The 27,471-nt window shown below is 39.6% G+C and overlaps 1 long non-coding RNA gene across 2 annotated transcripts; it reads left to right on the top strand.

Annotated features, from left to right (window-relative positions):
* Nucleotides 1-5,196: 5,196 nt before the first annotated feature.
* On the top strand, nucleotides 5,197-25,430 carry LOC141983907 (uncharacterized). 2 transcript variants are annotated; one of them, XR_012638565.1, is made up of 4 exons: nucleotides 5,197-5,252; nucleotides 11,405-11,470; nucleotides 12,626-12,733; nucleotides 25,357-25,430. It is a non-coding gene; the product is annotated as an uncharacterized LOC141983907 (long non-coding RNA). The 2 variants fall into 2 exon arrangements; XR_012638566.1 differs by lacking the exon at nucleotides 5,197-5,252 and adding an exon at nucleotides 9,805-9,891.
* Nucleotides 25,431-27,471: the final 2,041 nt, after the last annotated feature.

Here is a 27,471-nt window from a genome sequence, read left to right as displayed (position 1 = left end):
AACTCTGATATGGTAAATGTAAAACATTAATATTGACTGAAATTCTATTCTTTTTACTCTGTGCATTGAAAAATGAAAGTTAACTATTGTAATTCAGAAATTTAAATCTATTTTGGCAATATTTGAACATGTTAATAGATTTGATGCCATGAAAAGTTTAAAATAAAATTGATATACTTTTACATGAGAGCATATACCCCAACCACAAAATATGTGATATTTTAAAACATGAAAAATAATGACATCGTGTGCTAAAAAAATAAAGCTTGTCTGGCCATAGTAAGCACAGTATTGTGTAAATATAGTAAAGAAAATAGTTCTCCTTTTCAAGTAAATCCTACATGATGGTATACTTGCTGCTGAAAACACAGCTGTGGAAATACATTTTCTAGAGTGTGTTAACTTGACCATGTTCTTCAGAGGACTTTTCCTGGCACTAGCATGCAGTTTGCATGTGGAGTACCTAATTTTCCTAAACTATGCTGTAACAAATTACACTTACTTTTGCGATTTTATTTAGATTAATAGATTTCAAAACCAGAAGGGACTATTATCAATTGGCATCCCGTACAATATAGGCCACAGAAATTCACCTAGTTATCGCTGCATTGAACTCATTAACTCGAATTTAACTAATCCATAACTTCCAGAAAAGTGTCTGTACTTGAAGCCTAAAAAATGAAACTTTCAATAGGACTCTCTTAAACACAAGGTGATGCAAGTAAATACTGATGGTTATACAGAGCAGTCTAATTTTTTTTGTTTTATATCAGGAAGTAAAGGGGTAAAGGTTCAAATGAGTGATCCCAGCCTTCCCATTTACCAGGTCTCTGGACCAAAGGAGAAGGTTAGTGTGATGCACAGTGCTTCCGCAACATGGGATACAATGCACAAGTGATCCTGGACTCAAATAGCTCTGTTGCACTGGACTTCTAAGCCCAGCAGATTATGGCATACTGAAAATCCTCCCCTAATACATTTCTTATGCTCACATCACAGCAGACTGAGACATTGTTTTAAAATGAAACAGGAAAACAGTGACCAGCCATAAAATTGCGCTATCATTTTTGTCATGCTATTTCCCACCTTTCATAGCACAATTTTCTAGTCTGATTTGAAATAGTTTAAAATAATAAGCACAATTTGTTGGCAGTTTTTTTTTACTTTTACCACCACTGAAGAATGCGGTTTCATGCTGCATTCTTCAGATGATACTAAATTCTTGGAATATGAATGGTAGTTTTCCCCAAAGCCTAAGCCAGGGGTTCAATGAAGGCTCTAGAAATCTTAAAAGAAGAGAAGTGAAAAACTAGCAGTGTATATTATAGTTCAGCAGCACTTGAGAGATTTTTAATTTCCTAATAAATTCAATACTGATATAAATAAAGTCCTGGCAAGTTCTTAGGTTTAAAGCCTAATGGTCCTAAATGTATTATAAATTGTACCCCGATATAAATTATTTCAGCTCTTGAGATGGGCTCCTAATTATACTTTTATTAATAAACAGTTCCAGGGCAAAGCATCACTTCTGATCTAAATAACACCTAGGAGGCCCGGTTGTGTGACCCTTACCTGTGCTGGTGATCACTTACTCCCATTCCAAGTCCCATTCGGGTTGATGTCAGGGTTAATTATGAGAGTGATCATCAGCCTGAGAAAGAGCTGTGCAGTCATGCTCAAAATGAGCTGAGGAATATGCCAACTATTTCATTACACATATATTATGATAAGGATAGTCTAACACTTGAATATGCTATCTATTTGCTTTTGTAACATTAAGGACAGTTGTGTCCTGCAAGGTTCTGTGTATTCTGGAAGTGTGAAGTCTAGGAAGCAGGAAAAGAAAGGAAATACAAATTAAAAACTATGGGTGCAACTCTGCCCCCAATGAAATCAATTGGAAATGTGTTTGTTCCTGGTATACTCAATAAATGCCAATGCCAAATACATCCCATGGATCACTCTGACAAAGGACATCTTTCCTCCTCATATGTTTTTGGTTTTGTTTTACTTTTCATTTATGAGTTTACTGTTCCAAATGTGAAAGACATTGCCTTAATGAAAAGAAGAAAAAAAAACATCCCTCTAATATTTTTTCCGCTTCTTAGCCTAGAGTAAAATTGTTTGTTCATTTATATTTGTATTTATTATTCATCAAAAGAACTCTGATATTTAAAGCTGTGTTTCAAGGGAAGGAAGGCTAATGATAAATGCACTAAAGTACCTGTTTTGAGAGCAGCTATTTATGGACCCAACTTTAACTGGTTCTCTTTGGAAGTCAGTCTCCAGCAGGCTTCTGCCCTGTTCAGTTAAAGAGGTGACAACATTCCCTGTTCAATCCAATCTGCATTTTAAATATCTGCATATTAATAATATTCCTATCTATTAGAGAGAACAGGTGGGTGAGCTAATATATTTCATTGGACCAATGTCTGGTCCAACTTCTTCAGGTCTGGGAAAGGTACCCAGAGTGTCACAGGTTACTATAAAATGGAACGGATTGGCTGCAACAACACTGAAAACTTTCCTATCTCTTATCATTCCTAAAATAGATGGATTAGCTCAACAATAGTTCACATGTAGGTTAAATATTTTGAAGTAGAAGGTTAAGATTTTCAAAGCCACCTATTTGATCTGAAAGCAAGTTCTCATTATTTTATCATTTATTGTCTTATTAAAATAATTTAAAAAAATGAGAATTGTAATTGAAAATCCTACCTTAAAAGTCCATATGCAAGTAAGGTATGGAACTAAAATGCTGAAAAAACCCTCTGAGCTAAAACTCAGATCTGAATTCATGCAATTGCTCCAAAGAGAAATGGAGCCCAGGATATGTAATGTTTGTGACTACTGCTAGATTTAAAACATTGAAAAGTTAAGCCATTAATTTAAACATGGAATTGGTTGGCATGGGCTGTAACAGTGCAAGTTTAACCATACCATCAATGTTCCTGAACTCTATCCCATCTTTGGTCAAACCCTGTGGGGACTGATAATCACAGTTTCATTTGGTGTAAATTATGCTGGCGAATACCTGCCCATTGGGAACCAGAATGAAAGCACACACTTGGGTCACACAGGCAGCTGTCGGATGGTAACAGCTTTGTGACCTGATTGTGCAAGAACTCATAGATGAGCTTTACTCTGGCAAATATTCACATTGAAGGGTTATGTCCCTTGTCACTACTACCAAAGACCAATTTGAATCAGTCACCTGGAGTTGAAAGGCAGCCTATCACATTTTCAGCCTTCTCATTTATATAGTCTCCACTTCTGGGATCTTAATCAATTTTCATCAGTATTTATAGGAAATAAGTTTCTTTTTTATGATTATATTCCTAAAGCAAAATATGTCATGCACCAAACAGTGTAGGTTCGTGATCTATCTATCTATCTATCTATCTAAAAATTATACTCAGTAATCATCATTAGATTTATTGTGTCAGGGCTTACCGAAACAGATCTTGGGCTGTTTGGGGCTAAATACATCCTAACAGCTTCTTCACTGAGTCTGTGTTACAAATCTTTAAAGGCCTGTGGAAAAGCACTGAACAATGAAAATTCCTTGTCCTATTTCTTTTCAAACTAACTAAGCCATTAGCTCACATTAAGTACTGTGGCTCTGCACTGTCCGTTTTTTAAATATAAAGCCATTCCTGAGCAGTAGGCGTGCCAAATAAATACAACCACCTTTAATCACTTACATCTCCAGGCTCCTGGCACTTACACACAAAGCTTCTAACGTTGCAGCCGTGTGTGTCATTTCAGCCAATTGTGGATTTTGTTATGATTGAGCTGTAACCCCTTGAAAGTGAGGATTTGTCATGGAAATGCTGACACAACCTTAATTGAAGCAGGGTGAATGGCATTGCGAGGATATATGTAGCAGTGAAGCGCAGCCTCAGCTGGCACTGATTGTTGTGTACACAGTAATGACAAAAGGGAAAATTCTCCAAAGCATTAGAAAGGCCAGCATGAATTGTGAGTGTTTTGCATGTTCTTGTTGGTGTGTTATTCATTCTAAGTTAAGCTTTCTGTGCTGTCTAACAAGTGGCCCTTGTAAAAAAAAAGTGATCATTGCTTTTCCAGATATTTGTATGGCAGGCAGCTACACAGTAGCGGTTTCTGTAATCCCTTCTCCTGCAGTTAGAGCTACTAGAAAGGCTTAATAATATCCCAGAGGCAAAGATGAAACAGTATCTCACAGCTACTGTTTGTTGTAGAGCGCTTTTGAAGTCAAGCTTAAGATGCCTTTATTTCCCTACCAGAAAGAATTTTTTGCCCTCCTTTACTACACTGTTGTCATGATGATGGCTTTCTGCTTGAAAAATATTCCAAGATGCTGCAGCACTCCCATGAAGCATTAAGGAATGAGAAACGCTCTTCATCAGGGTCTGCTGGAATTGTAAGTACAGTTTGTCACTGAGGAAACCTGCAGCCATACTAGCAGCAGTCTCAATTTGAAAACCCACATTCTTCCTTATCAGGCAGCCACAACTTTCACTAGCACCTTGCTCCCGGCTGTCCTGGCTTTTAACGTTTATTTTAAATTAAGTTTAAACTTAGTTCACTATATAGCTCCACATTTAGTACTCATTTTTCTTTGGAATGAACAAAACAGCTTGAGCTAGGGATACCACAATGAAGTTGAGGGCCAGCTTGATTAAGAAGAGGGGCTGGTGTGGAGTTCATGCAGACGTTTGGGCAGGACATCAAGACAAATAACAGATTTTTTGTTTTGCTGGATGTTCCAAAATATATCTATCTCTGTTTCTGGTTCAACCACTATGAACATTTTTTGAAATCTTCAGTGTAATGAAAATGTTTAAAAATATTCAGATCAAACAAAACCTGAAATAAAATGTTTCATTTCATTGAGCTTTTAAAAATTTTTATATTTTTAAATAAGTTTGAAGTAAGTTTCAAAACGAAAATTTGTTTCAAACTGAAAAGAATCAAAATGTTTCTCTTCAAAAATGTCAAAATAGTATACAGTATTAAACCATACTATATTAAAATAGTATATTTTAATTTTTTTGATCCCCCACTACAAAACAATTTGATGAAATAGACACAAATTCACAAAATATTTCATTTGACTTGAATCTGCATTTTTGTCAATAAAAAGTTTTGATTGAAACATTTCTCTCTGCTTTGCCAAGAAGGAAACGAAACACAGGATCACAGCTCAGGTATTGAAATCACCATGGGAGTAAGATGCTAAGAAGAGGGCTATTGAACTGCTGTAAAAGGTAAAGTCAGCAGAGGATGTAGAGAAGAGTAATACATCAGGCTGGGTGCAAAGGAATAAATCTCTACGTCAAAGGGTTTTCTGATTCAAGCCAGAGTAAAAATAAGGAAATATTTCACAATATTTAGATTGTCATATTTTTGGGAGTTATCCAATTCCTTCAGAAATATTTGATGTTTATTTACAAAAACTGTGCAATTATCTGCATGCTGGATAGGAAGAATGTGCTTAAAATATTATCAGTGTAGCACCACTGAAATCAAAGGATCTGTAATGATTTATACCAGGTAAAGATTCAGCCCACTGTGAGAAAGATTATCCATTTATGTAAAAAGAAAAGGAGTACTTGTGGCACCTTAGAGACTAACAAATTTATTAGAGCATAAGCTTTTGTGAGCTACAGTAGCTCATGAAAGCTTATGCTCTAATAAATTTGTTAGTCTCCAAGGTGCCACAAGTACTCTTTTTCTTTTTACGGACAAAGACTAACATGGCTGCTACTCTGAAACCTACATTTATGTAATTATTTTTACATAGTTCAGGGCAGATACTGTTACTGTAAGAGCAGACAGTAAAGTGTATGCAGTTCAGAACATACATAACAGTTATTTTATCTACTTTTGAGGGTTTCCCAGTAACAGCAGACAAGCTACAGAGAAACATGGCATATGATGGTTCCTATGTCTCACAAAATAAAAACCTTAAATGTTATTGATATTGTCTTGCTACCTCATGCACACAAGTCAGATAATAAACTGTGACTGGATTTTGTCTGCGTAAAAGCTGAGTAAGGACCTCAAAGTTTGGTGCATTGTCTTCTGTGAGGAACTTGCCTGAATTAAAAGTGAGGGCCGTGTTGTGCATAGGTGCCAACTTTTACTTTTCCCTAGGGGTGATCCACCCCTGCTCCGCCTCTTTTCCTTGATGCCCTTCTCTCAGTCTGCCCCCTTTTCCATGGCCCCACCCTTGTTCTGCCTCTTCCCACCCCCACTTTGCCCCCTTCTCTGAGGCCCCTGTCTGCCGCTCACTCGTTTCTGCTCTCCCCAAAGACCATCCCCGAGCCGCCAAACAGCTGTTTGGTGGCGTCCCCAATCACTTGTTTGGCGGCACCCCCCATTAGCTGTATCAGGAGCACCACCAAACAGCTGTGGCTGGTGGGTGCTGAGCATACATTATTTTTTTCCCATGGGGCTCCAGCCCCAAGTACCCACAAAGTTGGTGCCTATGGTGTTGTGCCTTTGGAATTCACATGCTGCAGAGACCTTCCACTGAGGGCACCACTCTCAGATATTTTTCTTCTCATGGGAATGTGGGTCAGCTCCTTCCACAGCAGCATTTGCTTCCAACCCCCCACCATCATTCCCATTTGGTGAGGTGGTGGGTAGGACATGGAGAATGAGTAGAATAGCTGGGATGAGCAAGGCTTGCATTGCCACCTTCCAGTGTCCAGTGTCAGGCATAGTGAGGAGACTAACACATACTCACCAGTGGGTTACACAAACAAAGCAAAAAATTGATTAACTTCCTCAGGTCCAAGCACCAATAAGAGATGAGCCTAATGGGCCCCATGCCCCAAGCAAAAAGACTGGACCTTCATGTGGATGACCTGGAGACCCTAGCAGGTCTGCAGGCTTTGTGGGATAAAGTCCAGGTTCTTCTGTCGAAAAGGCAGTCAAAATTCTCCTTGACAAAATAATACATAATAAACTCAGAGAGGGGGACATCTTGTCAGGTATGTCCATAGGGATATTGTTATACCAATAAAATAAAAACCAGCAGGATCTTATTAAAGGGGAAAAGGCAAAATACCACATTTATTGTGAATATATAAAGAATCATAGCAAGCAGTTAGTTATAGCTATAACATTCCATTCAATCTCATATTTATTCATACATTCATTCATACACACACACACACGCACAGGTTCTGCAAGGTTGTTATCATAGTTACCAGCCTTAGAGTTGCTCATGCCAAGCCACTGGCCAGGTGGCCTGGACATGAGGAGGGAGCAGGGCCTTGTCAGATGCTCATCTGATGTTCCTGGAAGTTGGTTTGCAGAATCAGACCCCAAAGTTCTCACTTTCTAGAGTCCATTTCTATAGGAATTTCTTCCTATGCCAGTCTATGGGAATTGCTTCATCATGCTGTTGCTGAATCAATCAGCAGATAGCACATTCCTGACGGCTCCATGCTGCTAGATGTTATCTTGTTCTTTGGTTCTCCCATTCTTGAGGCTGTTGGGTGGATTCCAGTCTGCCCTCCAGGGGTCCTCCGGTTATTTCCACTTGACGCCTTCTTCAGCCGATAGACACTGGATTCTTAGGCTGGCACCTCCCTGATCATTCAGTTATTATCCACACCAAGCATCCATCCACATACATCCTCTATCTCTATTATAATCACAATTGTTAGCAAAGCAAGATGAATACAACAAAAGGGCGGGGAGTCTCTGGGAGCTGTTCCTTGTTGTTACAGAGTATTGCTTTGAGTCTCTCTCTGTGTGAGTAGCTGTTATTACAAAGAATTGCTTTGAGAACAGACTCTGTCTTAGAATGTACTAACGCAATTAGCAGCTTCCAAGTTTAACACATAGAGGGAGAGAAACAGTACCAAAAACCAAGAGACCTCTTAATTAGTAATACGCTGGAATTTAAACTATGGGGAATCAAACTCATTTGTGATTTTAATACAGAACTTCTTTAATATGATCCAACAATATAACATAGGCCTGAGAAAGGACTTCCTGCTTTGACTTCTTAGTAGGTTAGATCTTGATTAACCCATATACAGTGGAGCTCCCTTCTAATGCCCCTATGGATAAATTAACAATGCACTCATGATAATTTGCAAGTAGTATCTATTTTGAGAGCAAATTCAAGATGTCTAAGAATGGGAATGTTTCTCCACTTCACACAGCTCCCAACCTCTGTGATATGTCAGTAAGAATTTTGTAACTGACAATATGTACCTTAAATAGAGAAGTCGCTGAGGGGAAAACCTGGAGGTTTAGCTAGCTGGGGAAGAATCATTAGGGGCTTTTGGCATCCAGGAAAGCAGAGGGGTTTCCATATTCAGAGGCCATTTCAGGCTTTTGACACTGGGGACACAATACATGCCTCTCTTTTTCTTCCTCCTACCTGATCTGGTCTGGAAAGATTATTTGAAATTTTTGCCAGGGTTTAACTCCCATTTCCTAGCCCCAGTAAACCTCAACCACAACCAGTTGCCTATGACCCCTTCCCCCACTATCTGTCCTTTCATCCAACCATGATGGACAAACAAATTAACAGGATGCTTCTTCTATAATGTAATGCAAAATTTAAAAGAAAATAAACCTGCATGATATCTCAAAGATTATCTCCTATGGCACTATTTCTGCACTGGGGTATTAGAAATTAGTATAAATAGATAATAGATAGATACTAGTGGATTGCAGATTTTCCACCCACCTCCCTGCTGTCTAGACTTTATTCATAGTTGTTAATCCTTTCTCTGCAGCTCTCCTAATCTACCTAACTGGGTTCTAACAACCTTTCCAGCTACGAATAATATCCTGATACTTTGTCCTGGGCTGCTATCGGCAGCAGTATGTGTCCATCCGCCAGCCTTTCTACAGGGCTTCAGGCTTTCATAATTCTTTTCCTGACAACAACCCCTTCATTGTCTCTATCTCTGTGATGCTGTTTCTCCAGGCTCTGCTTCAATAATGCTTTTGCTTGTCTCTTTTTCTCTTATTCACAGTAGGCAGTTTAGCACTGTGCATATATGAATATACCTTTCATAAATACTGCGCCAGTTGGCCAACCCTATGCCAGTTGGAAAGGTGTCAGCATTCTGGCTGCTAAACTTCCAGTGGCTTTTAGATAGAGTGAAACATCACTATACTGCTCTATTTGTGTGCAAACTTATTGCAATATTAAGAGTTACTTCTTTATTATAGTGCAAGGCGATGAATTTTTTGGCTGCATGAGAAGGTTAAAGCGATAATACTTTCATTTAAAAAACTTTTTGGTTGATGATGGCAGATATTCATTTACATATTCTAATGGGAATTGTTTAATCATTATCAGATTTGCAGAGTATATTGTTGGGGCCTGAAGTGAAAAAGGAAAAGCCAGAAGTGCAGTGCGTGGGTGCTAGCTGAGAATTCATTAACTTGCTGGCAGCTACGATACTTATTTTAACAGATGATACAACAGCTTCAGTAAAGTGTGGTGTTACTTGCATCTGTGTGAACATGACTGACTAAAACTTTCAAAAAAATGGGTGATTTCTAATAATTTCATTCTCCTTGTTCTCACTTTAAAATTCTCACTGAGTGAGATGTTACATATCATTTTGGGTGGTGTTAACTTAATTATTTCTTATCTTTAGAGGATTTAAACATGCTGGTGAAGCTGGCATTAATTATTTAATAAAAGAAAAAATGATCTGTACATCAGGATGTACTCTAGCTTGAAGTAATTTATTTTTTAAATCTTGCCCTGAACTTCATCTCTTTTTTTCTAGACTTCAAAAAGAAGTGCTTCTTACCTGCAAATTGCTTTTAGACAAAGCAGGGATCAAAACAAAGGGACATGAACTTTATAATTAATACCCTGCTTCATTAACTAATTCCTTCCTTGTCAGCACCTGCCAGGTTTGTAATACTTCCCTATCAAGCATGATAGGCAATATAGCAGTGGTTCTCAAACTTTGGTACTGGTGACCCCTTTCACATAGCAAGCCTCTGAGTGCGACCCCCCTTATAAATTAAAAACACATTTTTATATATTTAACACCATTAAAAATGCTGGAGGTAAAGCGGGGTTTGGGGTGGAGGCTGACAGCTCATGAGCCCCCATGTAATAGCCTCATGACCGCCTGAAGGGTCCCAACCCCCAGTGTGAGAACCCCTGCAATATAGAAATGTCAAACCCTCGTGGGAGCTTGGAACAAAATGTATATACATAAACAAAAATCTTTACTTGCATACTGGGATGTCAAAAAATATAGCGATCAAATGTAGATCAGGGAAGATCCATATTTTTGTTTAATAAATATTACAAAAATATATATTTTAGCAAATTATTCCACCTGCCCCATCGAATAGAAAATTGACATAGAGTCCAATGACTTAATTAACCCAAACCTTCAGAAAATTCAATATTTTAAAAATATATTTTCTTGGGTCAGGAACTTGTTTTGTCTCTGGTTTTCTAATGAAGTGACCTTCTAACAGGTAGGCTTCCCAGAATGGCTGCATGCTGCAGTGTTCTATAACTCCCATGAGCAAATGGTGCTATCTTTAGCATCAATAAACTTTTGAACAGATGTTCAGTACCCAAACATAATGACCACAGGGGAAGCATGATAACTGTCTACAAGTACATAAAGGAATGTTATAGGAGGACAGGGACCAATCATTCTTATTAGCCAACAAGGACGGAATAAGAAATAATAGCCATTAGCTCTAGCCAGAAAATGTAACTGTTAAGAAAATCTTTTAATTTTTAAAATGAAGCTAAACAATTAATTAAGATGCCACATTAGGCTATGTGGTTGTCACCAATGGAGATATTTAAAACTATATTTTGGTACTCATATCTTAGGGAATTAATGTAGGGGGTTATTCTATGATTATTTGTGGAAACTTCCATGTACCTTAAAAGGGACTATTTAGTTCAGAGAGGCCTGATCTTGTTCAAAACTCCCATTGACTTCAATTATGCAGAATCAAGAACTAAAAAAAGATCAATCCATCTGTGTGCACACAAGCTCTTGAAAACTGAGGGGTTTCTTTGTTTTGTTTTTTGATTACATTTTTTTTTTGTTAAAGGTATATTTATTTTTTGTCAAAAACGACAACAAAAAAGTGTTTCAACAGAAAAGTCAAAATTTTCGGATGGTGGTGGTGTGGGGGTGAGGAGGGGATTCCAGGCAGTTCTAGAACATTTGCAGTTTCCCTCCATAAGTTTTGATTGTTTTTGTGTCAAAAATACAACTTTTCTTTAATTTTTGAAAAAAAACACTTAATTTTCCAAAGAAAACCCCCACATTTTCCAAACAGCTCCAGTATGTATATTTTACAATCCTCACACTTTTATTCATATTCTAGTTAGGGTATTTCAGAAGCAATCATGAATTATTTCAACAGGCGAATGTTCCCACAGGGTTTGATGGGAATTTTGCCAGTGACTTCAATGGAAGCAGAATTGGGCCCTCAAATAACATGAGAGGTAAGATTTTTTAAAGGGTCTATGAAATAGCAAAGTATCAATGATGTAGCACAATCAGATGTAGAACACCTGTTCACAATTACAAAAATCTGTGACTAGTGAAAGTGTATTGTATCTTCAATAAGTTCTTTATTATAAAATATTTTATGCACCATATTGATATCTTGATTGTAGTTTCTGCTCCTATAGATTTCATGATTGTGGTTCATGCTGAGAGAGCCATTCTAAATTAATAGTTAAGTCAACCTACATCTTGGTTAGTTTCTCTCTCTCGCTCCCTTTCTCTGTATAAACGTGTCTGTGTGTGCTGAGTTCCTTGCAATCGTATTTCTACTGCTATTGGTTTGGAATTGTTTGTCTGACTCTGAACGTTAACACTGGATGATTGAGATCAATCTAAGAAGCAACATAAGCTTCTCTTATAGAGAAAAACACAAGAATAGATTAATAAGTCTTAGGATCCATATTTTCATAAACAAATGAAAATGTATTTCATCCAGCCGTTAAATAATCTCCAATACTAAAGTAAATAAAAAAAGTAATGAGCTAAATTTATCCTTCATTAAGTTAATTGGGTTAACCCAAGGATGAATTTGACCCAAGACACTCTCAATTAAAACATAGTTTACTCTCTGCAATTATTTGTATTTTTAAAATGTAACATTTAGAGCTGGCCAGAGAATAGCAATTCTGTTTTGTGACGATTTTTGAAGTTTTGACATTTGTTTTTATTTCATATTGGGGGGGGGAAGAAAAACCTTTTGAGTGATCTTACAAAATGGACTTTGAAACATTTGGTTTTCAGAGAAAAAAAGATTTGGTTTTAATTTAAATTTTCTCTCTGTAACAGGAGAAAGTCCTTCCCCTTCCCTGCTCCCCCCCACACCGCATGGGGACTTCAGAAACCTTCTTTCAAAACCATTATCAAAATGGACATCTCCATGAAATGTTTCGGCTTTGGCTATTTAGATGGGAAAATATTTAGTTGAAAATGCTCCTACTAACTCTAGTAACATTACCCTGAAATATGTCCTAACCCCTTTTCTCAGATGGTCCTTAGGTGGCCAAATACTTTGAATGATTAGAAGAACTAGAATTATCTTCCTATGCAGCAGTAATAAAAGCCAAGAAAGTGCTAAATGGCTTTTTTATCAGTTAACAGGGTTACAGAAATGACAGAAATGACAGTGGCTCTGACCTCCTATATTGGGTCCTGTTCTCTCCCCATCCTCTGATGTCCCTGAAGCCTCTCAGACTCTGACAGTAGGTGGAATTTCATGTGATTTTATTTATATTCCCATCACCAACACCACTACAGTCTTGTGCAGCAAAGTATTTACAGTGTTTCTGGCCCTTTCCCACAGGGTCAGGGAGGAACTGCAGTGTCTCTATCTTAACATCTCAGCATACACTAAGCTCAGGTCGCCCAGATCTTCCTCCCTCACTTCCTTCCTGTGTCTTCTTTTATACCTCTAAGCTGATGGCTAATTGGTTCATCTGCCTTTCCAGCCTGACAGCTAATTAGCCACACATACCCAATCATTCTTCTCCAGAGAACTGGTTGGTGCCTAAGTGATCAGAGGGCTGGTTCATCTGTTAGCTTCCAGCATGCTGTCACACCTTCTCATACCCATTGTAAATGTAGTTCATACCTATTGTATTATGTTGTAGATGCATTGTATTATTTATGAGTTAATTAGATAGTTTGCCATGTTCTGATTAAAATGCATTCTTACATTCAAAAGTTGGGCATCTATGCCTTTTTCTAGAGCTGATGGAATTGAGACAGTTCTGTCATATATTGCCATCATTACATATAGTTATCAAAATATCTATGCAATTTACTGATTATAGGTTCTTGGATAATTTCCTCTGTGAAACTAGGCTGGTAATTTATTATACAAACCACATCAAACTGACTGTTTCCCAATCTGAAACTGCTTCCAAGTAATGCAGATTTTATATGCTTTGCATGATAAATGTCAAACCATGATCTCATATCAATGATGTGACATGATGACATAATCCAAAATGTGGCACAGCAATAGTATGATTGCACTTTGTAAGGATAGTAATAAATGAAATCAATAAAAAGTAACACTACCTTGCAATTACACTGCAGTGTTTCTTCAATCTGAGGATCTCAAATTGTTTTTTAAAATGTTAATGAATTAATTAAGCCTCCCAATGGCTTGTGAGACAGATGAGTACTGTTATAGCCATTTTATGGATTGGTAACTGAGGCACACACAGAAGTTAAATATTTCACCTAATATCATATGCCAGATCAGTGGTAGAGACTGGAATAGAGCTCAAAAGTTCCAGCCCTGCAACCCTTCCCAATATGAATATTATGTATTCCCCACAAAGCTTTGAACTCAGCCAATTATATGGTCATAACGTGAGGATTAATCCAGTAAAGAATGTGACGATCTAAAGGGGAAAAGCACTATATACAAGCAAGGTATTATTAATTATTATTACTATTATTACTTTATTTTATTATAGGTATAGTGGGACTAAACATGTTAATGTGCTACCGGTTTGACTGCCATTAGAAATACCTAGTGCTCTTTTGGAATGAGACGGCATGCACCGATAAATCACATTGCCTTTCTTTCTCTTTTCATCATACTTTACTGTGGATTCTCTAATTACCGTGCCTGGGAATTCACAGAATTGGGAGGTATGACTTATCACTACAACTGGGCACAGGAAGCAAGAAACGTTTAAATGGTTTCATGAGTATAGTAACATATCAACATAAATGAGAAACAAGCCCTTTTAACAGGGCTTCCATATAGCATTACTAAGCCAGTAGGTTTTTTTGATTATGCCGGCAGTCAAATCCAGGTCCTGTAGGTAGGTAAATTCAAGTCAAATTGAAGTTGTATAGGTAGGTAGAGCGCAGGCTTCACTATAGTGGAATGAGGAGGTGGTGTCACTACTTCTATTATCTTTGGTAGCTGTTTGATTAAAAGACGTGTGCTCAGCAGCCGCTCATACAAAAGTAGCTGAGTGTTGCCTAGAGCATAATGTTTCATACTTTGAGGTGCAAAGATGAGGTTGGGCATCAGCCTCCACTGCATTTTGGGAGCCCTCAGAGGAACCCAGCACAATAAACTTGTGGTAGATGGTTCTTCAGATACTATATCCACAGTCATTTCCTGAGATCACAGTCACTGTCTATAATGCTGAGATGATAGAACTACAGCATTTAGCACAAAGACCTAACAACGGATTGTCATCGTGATATCCTTATGGAGATTAAATACGCAAAAAATAAAAAAGTGATTTGAACATCTGCTACTTGAATTCCTTACTAATCTGCCAAAAAGAATGCTTGGGATTGTTTTTAGCAATAAGGAAAATACACAGTAAGTTGGAAGATGTTGATAACACTTGAACGGAACAGCTCTTCAGCACTTTACTCCTTCAGCTATTCAGGGTTTGGTGTTTTATTTCATTTTTTGTTATGTCTAAGGCATTGGTGTTCTACTAGCAAACTATTGTGTACTAAGATGAAGAAGAGAAAGATAAGAGCAAACTTTTGATGTTTTTAGTTGAAATAATAAAAGTGCTTCTTCTGAGCTGGACAATACTGCTTGCAGAAAGATGGCATATACAAAAAGAAGTACATGCACATAAAAATAACAGTTAAAACTCACTGTCATTAATAGACTCCAAAGGTAGCTTTTTATTATTGGACAGCGGAATCCAATAAAAAAAATGGTTCCCCTCAGGCATGTGGAGGGCCATTAAAAATTGATTCATAAACTATTCTTAAATGCATACTCCCAATTAAAGAGAGCTCTCTAGTTTCTCATTATTGGAATTTAGCTAATGGAATTATTTCATTATTATAATTTCCAGTGGCAGTGTAAATATTGAACATTTCTCATGCTTGTAGTCTAAATGTTGTACATCAGTAGTGCATCTTAGAGCAAAAAATAATGAATATGTGGCTATTACAGAAATTCTTTCTTTAGGTGAAGCCAAATCTACAATAGCCACGTTAAATTGTGAAATATTCACATTGTCACTATTCAACATGTAATTACATAATAAACACTATGGAATAATAGGATGAAGGTCTAATTGGTTCTGTCTCTGAAGCTGCAGTGTAACAATTAGCACTGGGCAAGTGGCAAAAGGTTGAGAGAGGTCAGCTCTGATAAGACCAAGACAGGCTTAATACTTATCTGAAGGTCACCCAAGCCTCTGAATTCTTTCTTCCTCCCACTTCCATTTCAGACTTCACTCTCTCTTCTCAACCCAGTGAGATTTTTTTCCCTTATTTTGACTGGGTCCTTTCATTACAATGACCCTCAATTCCCTCTCTACTACTCCCAATGCCTTTTCCCTAGCTAGCACCCTAACCGCCCAAAGCCCAGTCAAGACCCATAATCCACACCTCCTTTTATCTGGCTTCAACACATAGCCAATTGTGATAAATTTTTATGTGAAGAATTTCAGTATTGGCAATTCCTCTGCTTCTGCATCTGCCCTTTTCCAATCTCTCACAGGTTTTGACTTTCCCAGATCAGGAGTGCCCCAGAATGCATTGCCCTACTTCCCAGCTCTCTCTGAAAAATCCGTATCTGCCTGATCTGAATACGACAGATGGCCCAGCAGAGTTTGCCAGACTTCCTGAGACAAACTGCAGCAAAAGTGGGACGTCTGTTGCAGTTCACTACTTATGAGATCTTTATTCTGAAAATGCTATAACAATTATGATTGGAACAGCTTGGACATTTCAAATTTTATTACCAATTAACCTTCAAAATCATGTAATTATTACATAGATAGCTACACTGTATTGTCCTATTTACCATATAATAACCAGCTAGACATATGGTAATATTAGTGATGTAAAAAGAAATTATTTTTTTAAAAGAAAAATTTCCTTCTTTCCTCTTCTGCCCGCACACGTATCCTGTAAATGTTCTGTATGGGAGTTATTTATTTAATATAAAGAAACAAATTTAAAGATGAAATTACAGAAGCAGTTGTCAGGATACCAGCTAATTTCTGAGTTACTTTGTGATACTGTGAGACACATTAGAAGTGGATAAATGGTGTGTTTTAAATTAAAGACTTCCATCCTGTAAATCTTGCAAGGTCTGCTAAAAGCACTGATCTAGCTAATACATTCTGATGTTCCAGGTCTATGCATTGGCAAAAATACTTTGAGAACAATAGTTCATTTGGCATTTTTAATTAAATATGGGGCGGGGGATAGCCCATTTCTTATTTCCAGAAATTTTCACCATAACAAGAGAAAAGAAAAACAATAAGGGACTTGTGAGAATGTGCCATCCTCTCAGGGATAAGAAACAAAAAAGCTGAAAACAACAGAAGTTAAGAATACTTTTATTTATCAGATTGATTAATCTGATAATAAAAGTACTATACAACTACAAGAAAGTGATAGGCAGCTAGCAACAGCCAATTGCAAACTGCCTACTTTAGAATACCGTAGCTACTAGAATACTGAAAGGGGCCACTCACCAGAAAACCATGCTAGGTAAAAGGTTTCCTATCAGAAGACAACTCTTCAGCAGGGAAGAGCAGAGTATAGGTCAGGGGTGGGCAAACCTTTAGCCTGAGGGCTACATCGGGGTATGGAAATTGTATGGCAGGCCATGAATGCTCACAAAATTGGGGGTAGGGGTGCAGGAGGGGGTGAGTGCTCTTGCTGGGGGTGTGGGCTTTGGGATGGGGCTGGGGATGAGGGGTTTGGGGTGCAGGAGGGTGCTCCGGGCTGAGACCAAAAAGTTCAGAGGGTGGGAGGGGGATCAGGGATGGAGCAGGCTGTTGAGGCATGGGGGGGCATGAGGGCTCTGGCTGGGGGTGTGGGCTCTGGGGTGGGACTGGGGATGAGGGGCTTTGGGTACAAGAGGGGGCTCTGGGCTGGGATCAAGGGGTTCAGAGGGTGGGAGGGGGATCAGGGCTGTGGCAGGGGATTGGAGTGGGGGGGAGGGGGGGAGGGGTGCAGGCTCCAGGCAGCGCTTACCGCAAGAAACTCCCAGAAGCATGTCCCCCCTCCGGCTCCGAGGCACGGCCAGGAGGCTCTGCACGCTGCCCCGTCCGCAGGTGCCACCCCTGCAGCTCCCACTGGCTGGGAACCACGGGCAATAGGAGCTGTGGGGGTGGCGCCTGCAGATGGAGCAGTGGGCAGAGCTGCCTGGCGATGCCTCTGTGTACTACGTAGGAGCCCTAGGGGGGTTATGCTGGCTGCTTCCTGGGAGCCGCACAGTGTGGGGCAAGCCCCCGACCCTGCTCCCTGGTGGGAGCTAAGGGCCACGTTAAATGGTTTGATGAACCGGATGTGTCCCACCGGCTGTAGTTTGTCAACTCCTGGTATAGGTAGTCACAAAATAAAACATCTTGTATCACTAGGATGGGTATGTCTTCATGGCAGAAAAGCTGTTTAACTGAGTTAGCTAACCCATGTTAACTAATGGGTTAAAACTGCAGTAAAGACACAGCAACTCAACTCTTAACTTGGGTTAGCAGCTCATGTTCAGCTCCAGGTTCCTCTAACCCAAGCTGCCCTGTCTTCATTGCTAGTTTAACCCAAATGAGCTAACAGGTAAAAAGACATATCTGTATTTTTTTGCAGTGTAGTCATACCTTATATCTCAGGAATGCAGGGAGAGAGAGGCAGAGAGAGAGGAAAAATATAAGGAGAGTGCAGAGAAAAAAGTAGTGGAACATTTCTGTTGCATCAGATAAGAGGCTGCTTCCTGAATCTAACAAGTAAAGAGACAAAAAGGCTCTCCTGGTGATCTATATTAGGGTTTTGGGGAACAGATTTCTCCCAAGGGAGAAACATACTGGGGCCGCCAGCCTACCCAGAGATCCTATGGCTGCTGTCATTTTTAACACCCATATTGTTTGCACCTGCTTTGAATAGATATTAAATGACACAGTGTTAAAAATAATGACACTAGCATTGTCTATACAAGGATTTCCAACATTATTACCACTAGTGAAGCTGCCCTGGTATTAGCAATAGTGGGAAAATGTTGCCTAAAAGCCCTACTGCAGGCACAAAGCATACAGCAGGTTGATTGTAGATCAATGCTTTTCTCCATACACCTCTTGAGGACAAAAATGAATATGCTTTTGCACGATTAAAAGTACAACATACTCTTTTAAGAAAAGGAGGAGATAATCTGGAGAGGTAATAGTCTACTGAATAGAATAATCACCTGGGCCTGAGAGAGGTTGTGTTCTGTTCCTGCCTCTGACTTGCTGTGTGACTGTGGGCAAATCTCTGTGCCTGTTTCCCCTCCGATCCTGTGTTTATTGCATCTGTTAAGGTTCCTTCCCCACTCTGAACTCTAGGGTACAGATGTGGGGACCTGCATGAAAGACCCCCTAAGCTTATTCTTACCAGCTTAGGTTAAAACTTCCCCAAGGCACAGATTTCTTTCTTGCCTTGGGAACCAGCTTAGGTTAAAAACCTGATATGCTGCCATCACCAAGCGATTTAAACAAAGAACAGGGAAAGAGACGACTTGGAGATTTCTTCCCCCAAAATATCCTCCCAAGCTCTACACCCCCTTTCCTGGGGAAGTCTTGATAATAAAATCCTCACCAATTGGTACAGGTGAACGCAGACCCAAACACTTGGATCTTAAGAACAATGAAAAATCAATCAGGTTCTTAAAAGAAGAATTTTATTTAAAGAAAAGGTAAAAGAATCACCTCTGTAAAATCAGGATGGAAAATACTTTACAGGGTAATCAGATTCAAAACATAGAGAATCCCTCTAGGCAAAACCTTAAGTTACAAAAAACCACAAAAACAGGAATATACATTCCATCCAACATAGCGAATTTCACAAGCCAAAAAACAAAAGAAAATCTAACGCATTTTCTATCTAGATTACTTACTATCTTTACAGGAGTTGGAAAGCTTGCATCCTTGATCTGTTCCCAGCAAAGGTATCACACAGACAGACAGAAATCCCCCCCCCCTTCAGATTTGAAAGTATCTTGTTCCCCCATTGGTCATTTTTGGTCAGGTGCCAGCGAGGTTATCTTAGCTTCTTAACACTTTACAGGTGAAAGGATTTTGCCTCTGGCCAGGAGGGATTTTATAGCACTGTATACAGAAAGGTGGTTACCCTTCCCTTTATATTTATGACAGCATCTATTGCAAAACAGGACTTACTCTTACTATACATCTAAACAATGACTAACATAGAGGATCCCAAATCTTGGTTGGGACTTCTAGGCATTTGTATTACAAATAATAATAATTAATAATTAATCCTTATTGATGAAGGAACAATTTGATGCTATACAGTGTATACTCTACAGAAAAGTTTGAGGTGCAATTTTTCAAAAACGTGTCTATCAAACCACTTTTTTTATTGGGAATCTGAGGAATAAAAAGATCCTTTAACTATTTAGGGAATCAAAAAAGTTAATGCACTTCTTTCAGTTTCAAGAAGGAATTCTTAAGAGAAAGCAAGACTCAGCCCTTTAAATTCATCTACATTTCAGTGAACTTTTCAACAAGTAGAACAAGATGCAGGCAAGGAAATACTGTATATAAAAACGATCTCAATGAAAAACGAAATCAGGCTAAAGGCAAATGATCCCAAACTATTTTATAAGTTTGTTAAATAAGACTTGTCTGGCCAGTCAGCTAATTCTATTCTAGTCTATTTGGTCTCTTGTACTGTGCTCATTACTAATGCATCTGAACACCTCAAACAGGAACAGAGAAAAATAATGAAAACCAGTAGAGTTTTGACTGAGTCAGAAGAGGTTTTGACCAAAATGCAGCAAAGTGCTTGCATCCATGATCATTAGTCATTATTCATTATTAGTCATTATTCAGTGTCATTAGTCATTATTCAGGCTCCTCTGTGTCTCTTCAGAACCAGCAGTGAATGGTTAAAGTATGAGGGAGGGTGTTTCTATAGCAACATCTTCTTGTTGCAGTGTATGGTGAGTTGCTAATACAAGTACACAAGGTGCTTTTTAAAATTTGTAACTGATCATTTCTGAGAGATTCTGAGGACCTTAAAGATTAGACTTTCACAGAGGCTTTCGTAGCTGAAGCGATTACATGGTGGGTGTGAGTGGAAATCAAATGTAGTCATAAATATTCCTCTTCAGTTTACCGCATCACATTTTATCTTTTCATTTATGTTGAATCTATTTCTCTCGCAAAAGCCTTGAGTAGTCAGGCGATATTTGAAACAAGAGTGGGTGAGTTGGAGAAGTGAACCTCGCCTCTCAAAACCCGAGACAAGACCATGTGGGATTCCAGTGCTTCAGGACCATCACTTCAGCTGGCTGGATGAAAGTAGCAATCCCAGCCGCGCCATGCCACTTGTAGCAGCCACTACGTAAAGAGGAATCCTTTGGCCCTTTCCCCATCTGCCCCCGGCCTCCCACCTGCAGTGCCAGTAGGACAACCTTTCTGTAGACTTTATACTTGTGCTGTCACTTCAATTAAGGTATCTCTGACTTAGCTCTATGTGGGGCTTACATGGTGGGAAAGAGTTTGTTCTAGCCCCTGGTACCATGATGAATGAATTTCACACATAGTGACTGCTTCTGTATTTTTATTGGGGGTCAACCACAAAATTACATGAGAACCTTGTGACCTTTACCTCGTAGGGGTGTTGTGAGGGTATACACGTTCAAGATTTTGAGGTGCTCAGATGCTAATGGGAACCATGTAAGTCCCTTAGATAGATGTTGAACAGCTTTTTCCATAGAGCAATATTTATCACTGTTGCTTTTAGTCCTGGCCACTGTCTGCAGGACGAGAGCTGTGCAAACATAGTATATCTTCTTCTAACAATAGCACTTTGGTTTTAAAAGTGAATAGGTCCTTTTCAAACTGCAAATAGTTTTTGTTGAGCTTGAATATGGGGTGAAGGGAGGTGCCATAAAGCTGCAATCGGATCCTCCCTGATGCCTTTAGAGTCCTACTCAAGACAATAGAGCGCTGCATTTTTACAAGGGTCTATCCACATGGATATGGGAGCCTTAGTTTTGATTTGAGCTGAACCAGTTTTCTCACTGAGAATGAAGGAAATCAACTAAAAAATCTCCTAGAAATAATATATGTTAAAAAATACCCAACCCTCTCTCCTTTCCACATTGGTTTCATTGTACATTCCTCTGTGATGTTCTGCATTGGCTGTCTGTCAAGGTCATATACAGCAAAGTTTTAAATATTACTCATATCCTTCTTTAAATGGCTCATTAGAGGTTTAACTTTTTTAACCTTTTATTACTGTATGATTCAAATAATCTTTGCATCTGCATTTGTAAAAGCAAATGGCTTTGCAGTGTCTTGATAAGACATCACTGCTGTCCTTTCTTTGGCACTGAAAAAAAGGCATTTAGAACCACTCTCACAGGAAAAGATCACAAAATACATATTACATAGTTTATCAGTAATATTTATGAAATATCAAACATGATAGTTTATTGTATTTGCATAGCAACTGTGATACTGACACTAGGAATCAAATGAACCCTTGTCTGAGACAGACAAGTTATTACCGATAATTGATCAGTTGTTATAGGAGAAGAACATTAGTGATTATTTTGCCTGTAATGAGAACCTAAACCTGGAGATTTAAAGTCATAGGACTATACAAATCAAACAGTTCATTGAACATTAATGTTTTTCCTCTTGGCCTTCTCCTGCATCCATATATATAAAGTGGTCCTGATCCTAGTCTGACCCAAGAACATGGTGTGACAAAGTTCCTCCTCTACTTTGGTGAGAATTGCACTTATTGGCGGATTTGCTCACCTTGGAGCTTCACAGCAGCCCTCAATTTGGGAGTTTTCGTGAATCCACAGTCCAGGTCAACTCCTTCTGTGTCTGACCAGGAGTTAGGAGGTTTGGGGAACCCGGGCCCGCCCTCTACTCCGGGTTCCAGCCCAGGGCCCTGTGGAATGCAGTTGTCTAGAGTGCCTCCTGGAACAGCTGTGCGACAGCTACAACTCCCTGGGCTACTTCCCCATGGCCTCTTCCCAACACCTTCTTTATCCTCACCATAGGACCTTCCTCTTGGTGTCTGATAATGCTTGTACTCCTCAGTCCTCCAACAGTCCACGTTCTCACTCTCAGCTCCAAGCATCTCTTGCTCCCAGCTCCTTACACGTGCACCACAAACTGAAGTGAGCTCCTTTTTAAACCCAGGTGCCCTGATTAGCCTGCCTTAATTGATTCTAACAGCTTCTTGATTGGCTGCAGGTGTTCTAATCAGCCTGTCTGTCTTAATTGTCTCCAGAAGGTTCCTGATTATTCTGGAACCTTCCCTGTTACCTTACTCAGGGAAAAGGGACCTACTTAACCTGGGGTTAATATATCTGCCTTCTATCACTCTCCTGTAGCCATCTGGCCCAACCCTGTCACAATGGCAAAATGCAAACCCTGCAACCTCAAGGCAGTGGGGCGACGGGGACGGGGGTTACTTGGACTGGTGGGGAAAAAAGGGTAGTGGTTCCATTAAGAGTCTCCCCTCCTTCTGAAACTGGGAGGAGCATGATGGAGGGTAGGTGCTCACTTGTAGCCCACAAGGAGAGAGGGCAGAGGAAGGAATTTATCCCTGGGGAAAGAATATATGGTTATCCCAAAGAGGGGAGATGGTTTTCTCCTTCCTCACAGACTAAGGGTAGAGACAGACCCACAGAGGGAGCATGCCATAAGTCCTTTCCCCATCTGACACTGGGTAACTGGAGCCCATGTGTTACAGCTTGGTTATGACAACATTTACAGGTGGTGAGCCACTTTGATACATATCAAGGCTGAATTCAAGAGAGGATACAAGCCTATCGATTTCATTGCACATTTGCTGGTAGACTAGGAGTTCTGCCAGCAAATGAAACATAGAGAGCCCCATCCACCTCATCAGACTGGCTTGTCTGGAAACTGACTTAAAGACAGGCAGGTACCTCTACTCACTGCTAAAAACCTGAAAGGGTTGCAGAAATTGTCTAGGAGAGCTGGGGCATTCAAGAATTACACTTTGCATGAACTACAAGCTTGGCCATATTCAATTTCATACCCCAGGAGGTGCCCTAGGGATGGGTATTTTGCACTTGGCAGTTTGCAGCCTTCTCATTTACTGCTAGATAGGAAAATTAAGACAAAGAGAATTTCCTGAGTGTTGGACAATCCTTGAATCAGTGCCATAAGGGAAGGGAGGATCGGATGCCAGAGTTGGAGCTGAAAGCTGATTTGAATATGTCTGGGGTTTCCACCAGGGCAAGCTATGGTCACTGGATCTGGAAGAGGATCGTAACCCTATAGAAGTTTTTTTCATGTCCTAATGGCAGTGACTACATGCAAGAATGAAATTGGGTGAGAAAAACAATTCTGGCAGTGGTCTGCACTGATAATGGCCAATTCTTCAAGTCACTCAGAGTATGAGCTGGGCAGAATCTAAGACCTGTGTTGGGATCTGGCACAGAGCCCACTGGGGCACAATTAGACCTCTGGAAGTTTGGTTCTTGATTGACCAATTTTGTATTAGTGCAAAACAACTAGCATCTTGACCATTCAGGTGTATATTTGGAGTGTGGGGGAACGTAGTCTACTCCACTTGAGAGCAGCGGGCATGCCCTCTCAGAATTTGATACTACAATCTGTGGTGGCATGGGTTGGAGGACTGGTTTCTATCAGTGTTAATAAGGCGTTCAGCCATGAATGATTTAGCTTGGGCTTTGGAATTTAGGGATCTGAAATGGGAGAGAGATCTGACACCCTGACTTTCCAAGTGATATAAAACAAGTAAGGGGTGGCAAGGTGAGTCATAATACTACAAGCATGTGAGGAGGCTGGGATTTGCCCAATCAGAGCAGTAGAATTGCCTACTATAGGTGGCACAGGGAAAGGACATCTAATTTTGTGGCAATGTCAAGGAACATGTATTATTGAGGTCCCCCTGCTGAAGTGGGATCCCATTCATTTGGCAGTTGAGTGGTTACATCCACAGCATTGCTAGGAACAGGAGTCCAATGGGTTATACCTATCAATGGAGGCTGGTGCCCCTGGATGTTCTCAGCAGTGAGGTTGCTCTAAGCTGGTCTGGATGGAAGGGCACTCTACAGGGAGCAAGGAAGCTGTTCATGAGAATTGCTGTTTGGATCTGTGGGCATTGGGCCCACACAGAGGCAGCCAGTTTCCCTGGAGGCTCAGAGCTGGGGATGGTGGAGAGATGAATTATGAATTGGCTTGGCAAGAGTGGCATGCCTTGGAACCAGCTAAGGCTCCTTCTTACAGTCTTTGGCAGACAGGAAGCAGCCATCTGAAATGGCTATTGTACACCTGGATAAAATGATTTGAGATTTTCTAAGGGTGTTGACTAAATCATCAGAGCATAGAGAGGTTTAGGGCAGATTTGACTTTAAACTGGTCTGAAAGGCTGCAACTTAACCCAGACCTCTCTGGGTTAACAAGAAGATATGTGGGAATGTGGAGGATAAGCAGTTACCCACCAAAAATGCCATATTTGGTACCTGAGTTATTCAAGATGGTGTACACCTCTCCAACGAAGTAGCAGATATGATATTGGCTGATGGTAGGGAAGGAATGTTAGCTGATGGGAGCACTGAGCTTTGGGGTGGCTCTGGGGGATCAGATTGTTGCTTTGGTGGGTGTGCATGAAAACTCTGTGGGCACGGAGGAGGCAGTTACACCTTGTGTAAAATTAATTTGGCTAATATAATGTTATGGAGGTTAAAATATATGGAAGGAATTTGCATTTTCCCAGGACGTGTGCAGTGTATATTGGAGAAGGGGTAAAAGAAATGCAAATAAAACATGGTACTTCATTAAAATCCTAATAGGGCTCCAAAAGGAGCCACAATAGATTGTGCTTTCTTTTTCAGATCTGTGTGTTTTGGAGCAGGAGATGAAAGTGGAAAGAAGCTGGAAAGTGGAAAGCATCCCCTAAAGAAGCTGGAGAATGGGTTGGAACTCCTAATGTTTGTATGGTGAGAAGACAAGCCCCTTTCTACAGCCCCTTAACCCTCATAAGAGGGAAAAAAGCGGGATCCCAGAAATGGCCTGGGACCAATGTGCAGCTCTGGAGGGCTGACAGCAGCTATCCATCATGTGGAAATGATTGAGGAAGGAACCATGACCTGCACTCTAGGAGTTATTGCTGGTTAGTTCCCAGATTAGTTAAGTAATAAAGTTGTGGCTAATTAAACCACATCCCTGGCATTTGGTACTTCTTTCCACGTATCCGAGACATCTTCCATGGGCTTTAATGGAAGTCCGATCTTGCCAATTAACTCAAGGTTGCCTATATCTTAGATAGCTAGGAATTAACTACTTGGATGTGTTGACAGAAAATTCTTGTCCTACTTTTGCATTTCAATATTTCTCTGCTACCAAATACTAACTTTATGTAGAGTACAAGAAAGATGCCACTGACAGCATGGTGTGGAATATTGATACCAAGATGTACCCTCTTGAATGACAAAGCGAATCATATACAGAAATATTTTGTTTGTGTGCTTGCAGTGATTGTTTAACCATTTTTAATTAAAATGCACTTTTTGGGAGCATTTCTGTTTTGTACATTTGGTGCAGCCTACAGCAAAATGTGAAGAAATAAGTAGCTATGGTCTTTGTTTAAACTGAAATGCTTGACAGTGAGTGTTTAAGTAGAGTGATGAGCAGCTATTTAGAAGTAATTATTATTTATAATTAACATGTTATCATGAGCTCAGTATAAAACTGCTGTAGTACAAGCAGAGTCCATTTGTCATTTCAATGTGATTTTTCTGTAATAATATCTCTTCATAAGTGGGATGTTCATTCGTTCCTTTGACTTCTTTGCCACTGATTTCTAAACTTCCACAAAGTTTAGAAGGTGAGGGTTGGAATAGGTATTCAAGTTCAGAGTCTCTCGCGCTTTTCCTCACATACAGCTGAAGCAGCAACATTGTCAGAAATCAAACAAAAGAAAGGTGGTTATTAAAAATGTTTGTTAACAATCCCTCTCCCCCCAGATTCCGTGAACACTTACACACAATGTTTAACTTTACAATTGTCATCTGGGGGATTAGTCATGTAGTCATGTGTGTCAAGTTTAGCACATGTATATTTGCAGAATTGGGACCAATATTTGTATGTACCACATAATGACTTGTAAAGCCTGCATTAGCTCTGACTACAGTAACATAAATCTGTATGTATAATGAAGGACTAGCATTTACCAGATATAACTTTATTTCTGAATTTCTTCTGTTTTGGGTGAATCCCAGGCCTTTAAAAAGATATTGCTGATCTGAGAACCTCCGATTTGTACATCCACAAACACAATGTAGAAAAGTATTTTGAAAACATAAAATGCTTAAATATGTCTCCATCCTATCTAACTAGCAAAGATTAGGCATCTGAAGAAATAGTGAGCCACTTCTTTCAAAGCTGAGTAAGGGCTGGCGGATGTGCCAGAAAGGTGATTGTTTAAGTGATCTTGGAAGCATTGAGAGCCTCCCATCTACTGTATTTAAAAGAAAGAATTTATTCCCCTTATGGGAAATAGAACATTTTGAGTCTTTTCCATCTAACTGTAAACATGTTCCCTCTTATCTAACATAAACATACATGATAAAAAAGCAGATGCTATTCTGAAAATGAGACTTTCTCATAAATATTTAGCTTTGTATGGCTTGTTGTTACTCTTAATGCCACGTCCAGTCACTAAAGAGGCAGTGAAATAAGTATGTGTTAGGAAGTAAAATATGTGCTGTTTTTATGGCTACATCCATTCCAGATCTTATCCATGAGTGCAAAGACACAGATTACAAGGATAAAGCATCTGTAGCAAAGTGTCGGGTATATTCATGTAAACACATTTTCCTCCATGACATAAAACAAACAATACACTCTGCACACAAGCTGGGGATGTGCCTCCAGCTCCGGCACAACAGAATATGCAGGCAGCTAATTTTCCACTTGTGGTAGCAGACTATTCAGTGGCAATTACTGGT

Source organism: Natator depressus, chromosome 3, assembly GCF_965152275.1.
Source record: "Natator depressus isolate rNatDep1 chromosome 3, rNatDep2.hap1, whole genome shotgun sequence".
NCBI lineage: Eukaryota > Metazoa > Chordata > Testudines > Cheloniidae > Natator > Natator depressus.
This window is presented reverse-complemented; position numbering and strand designations above follow the sequence as displayed.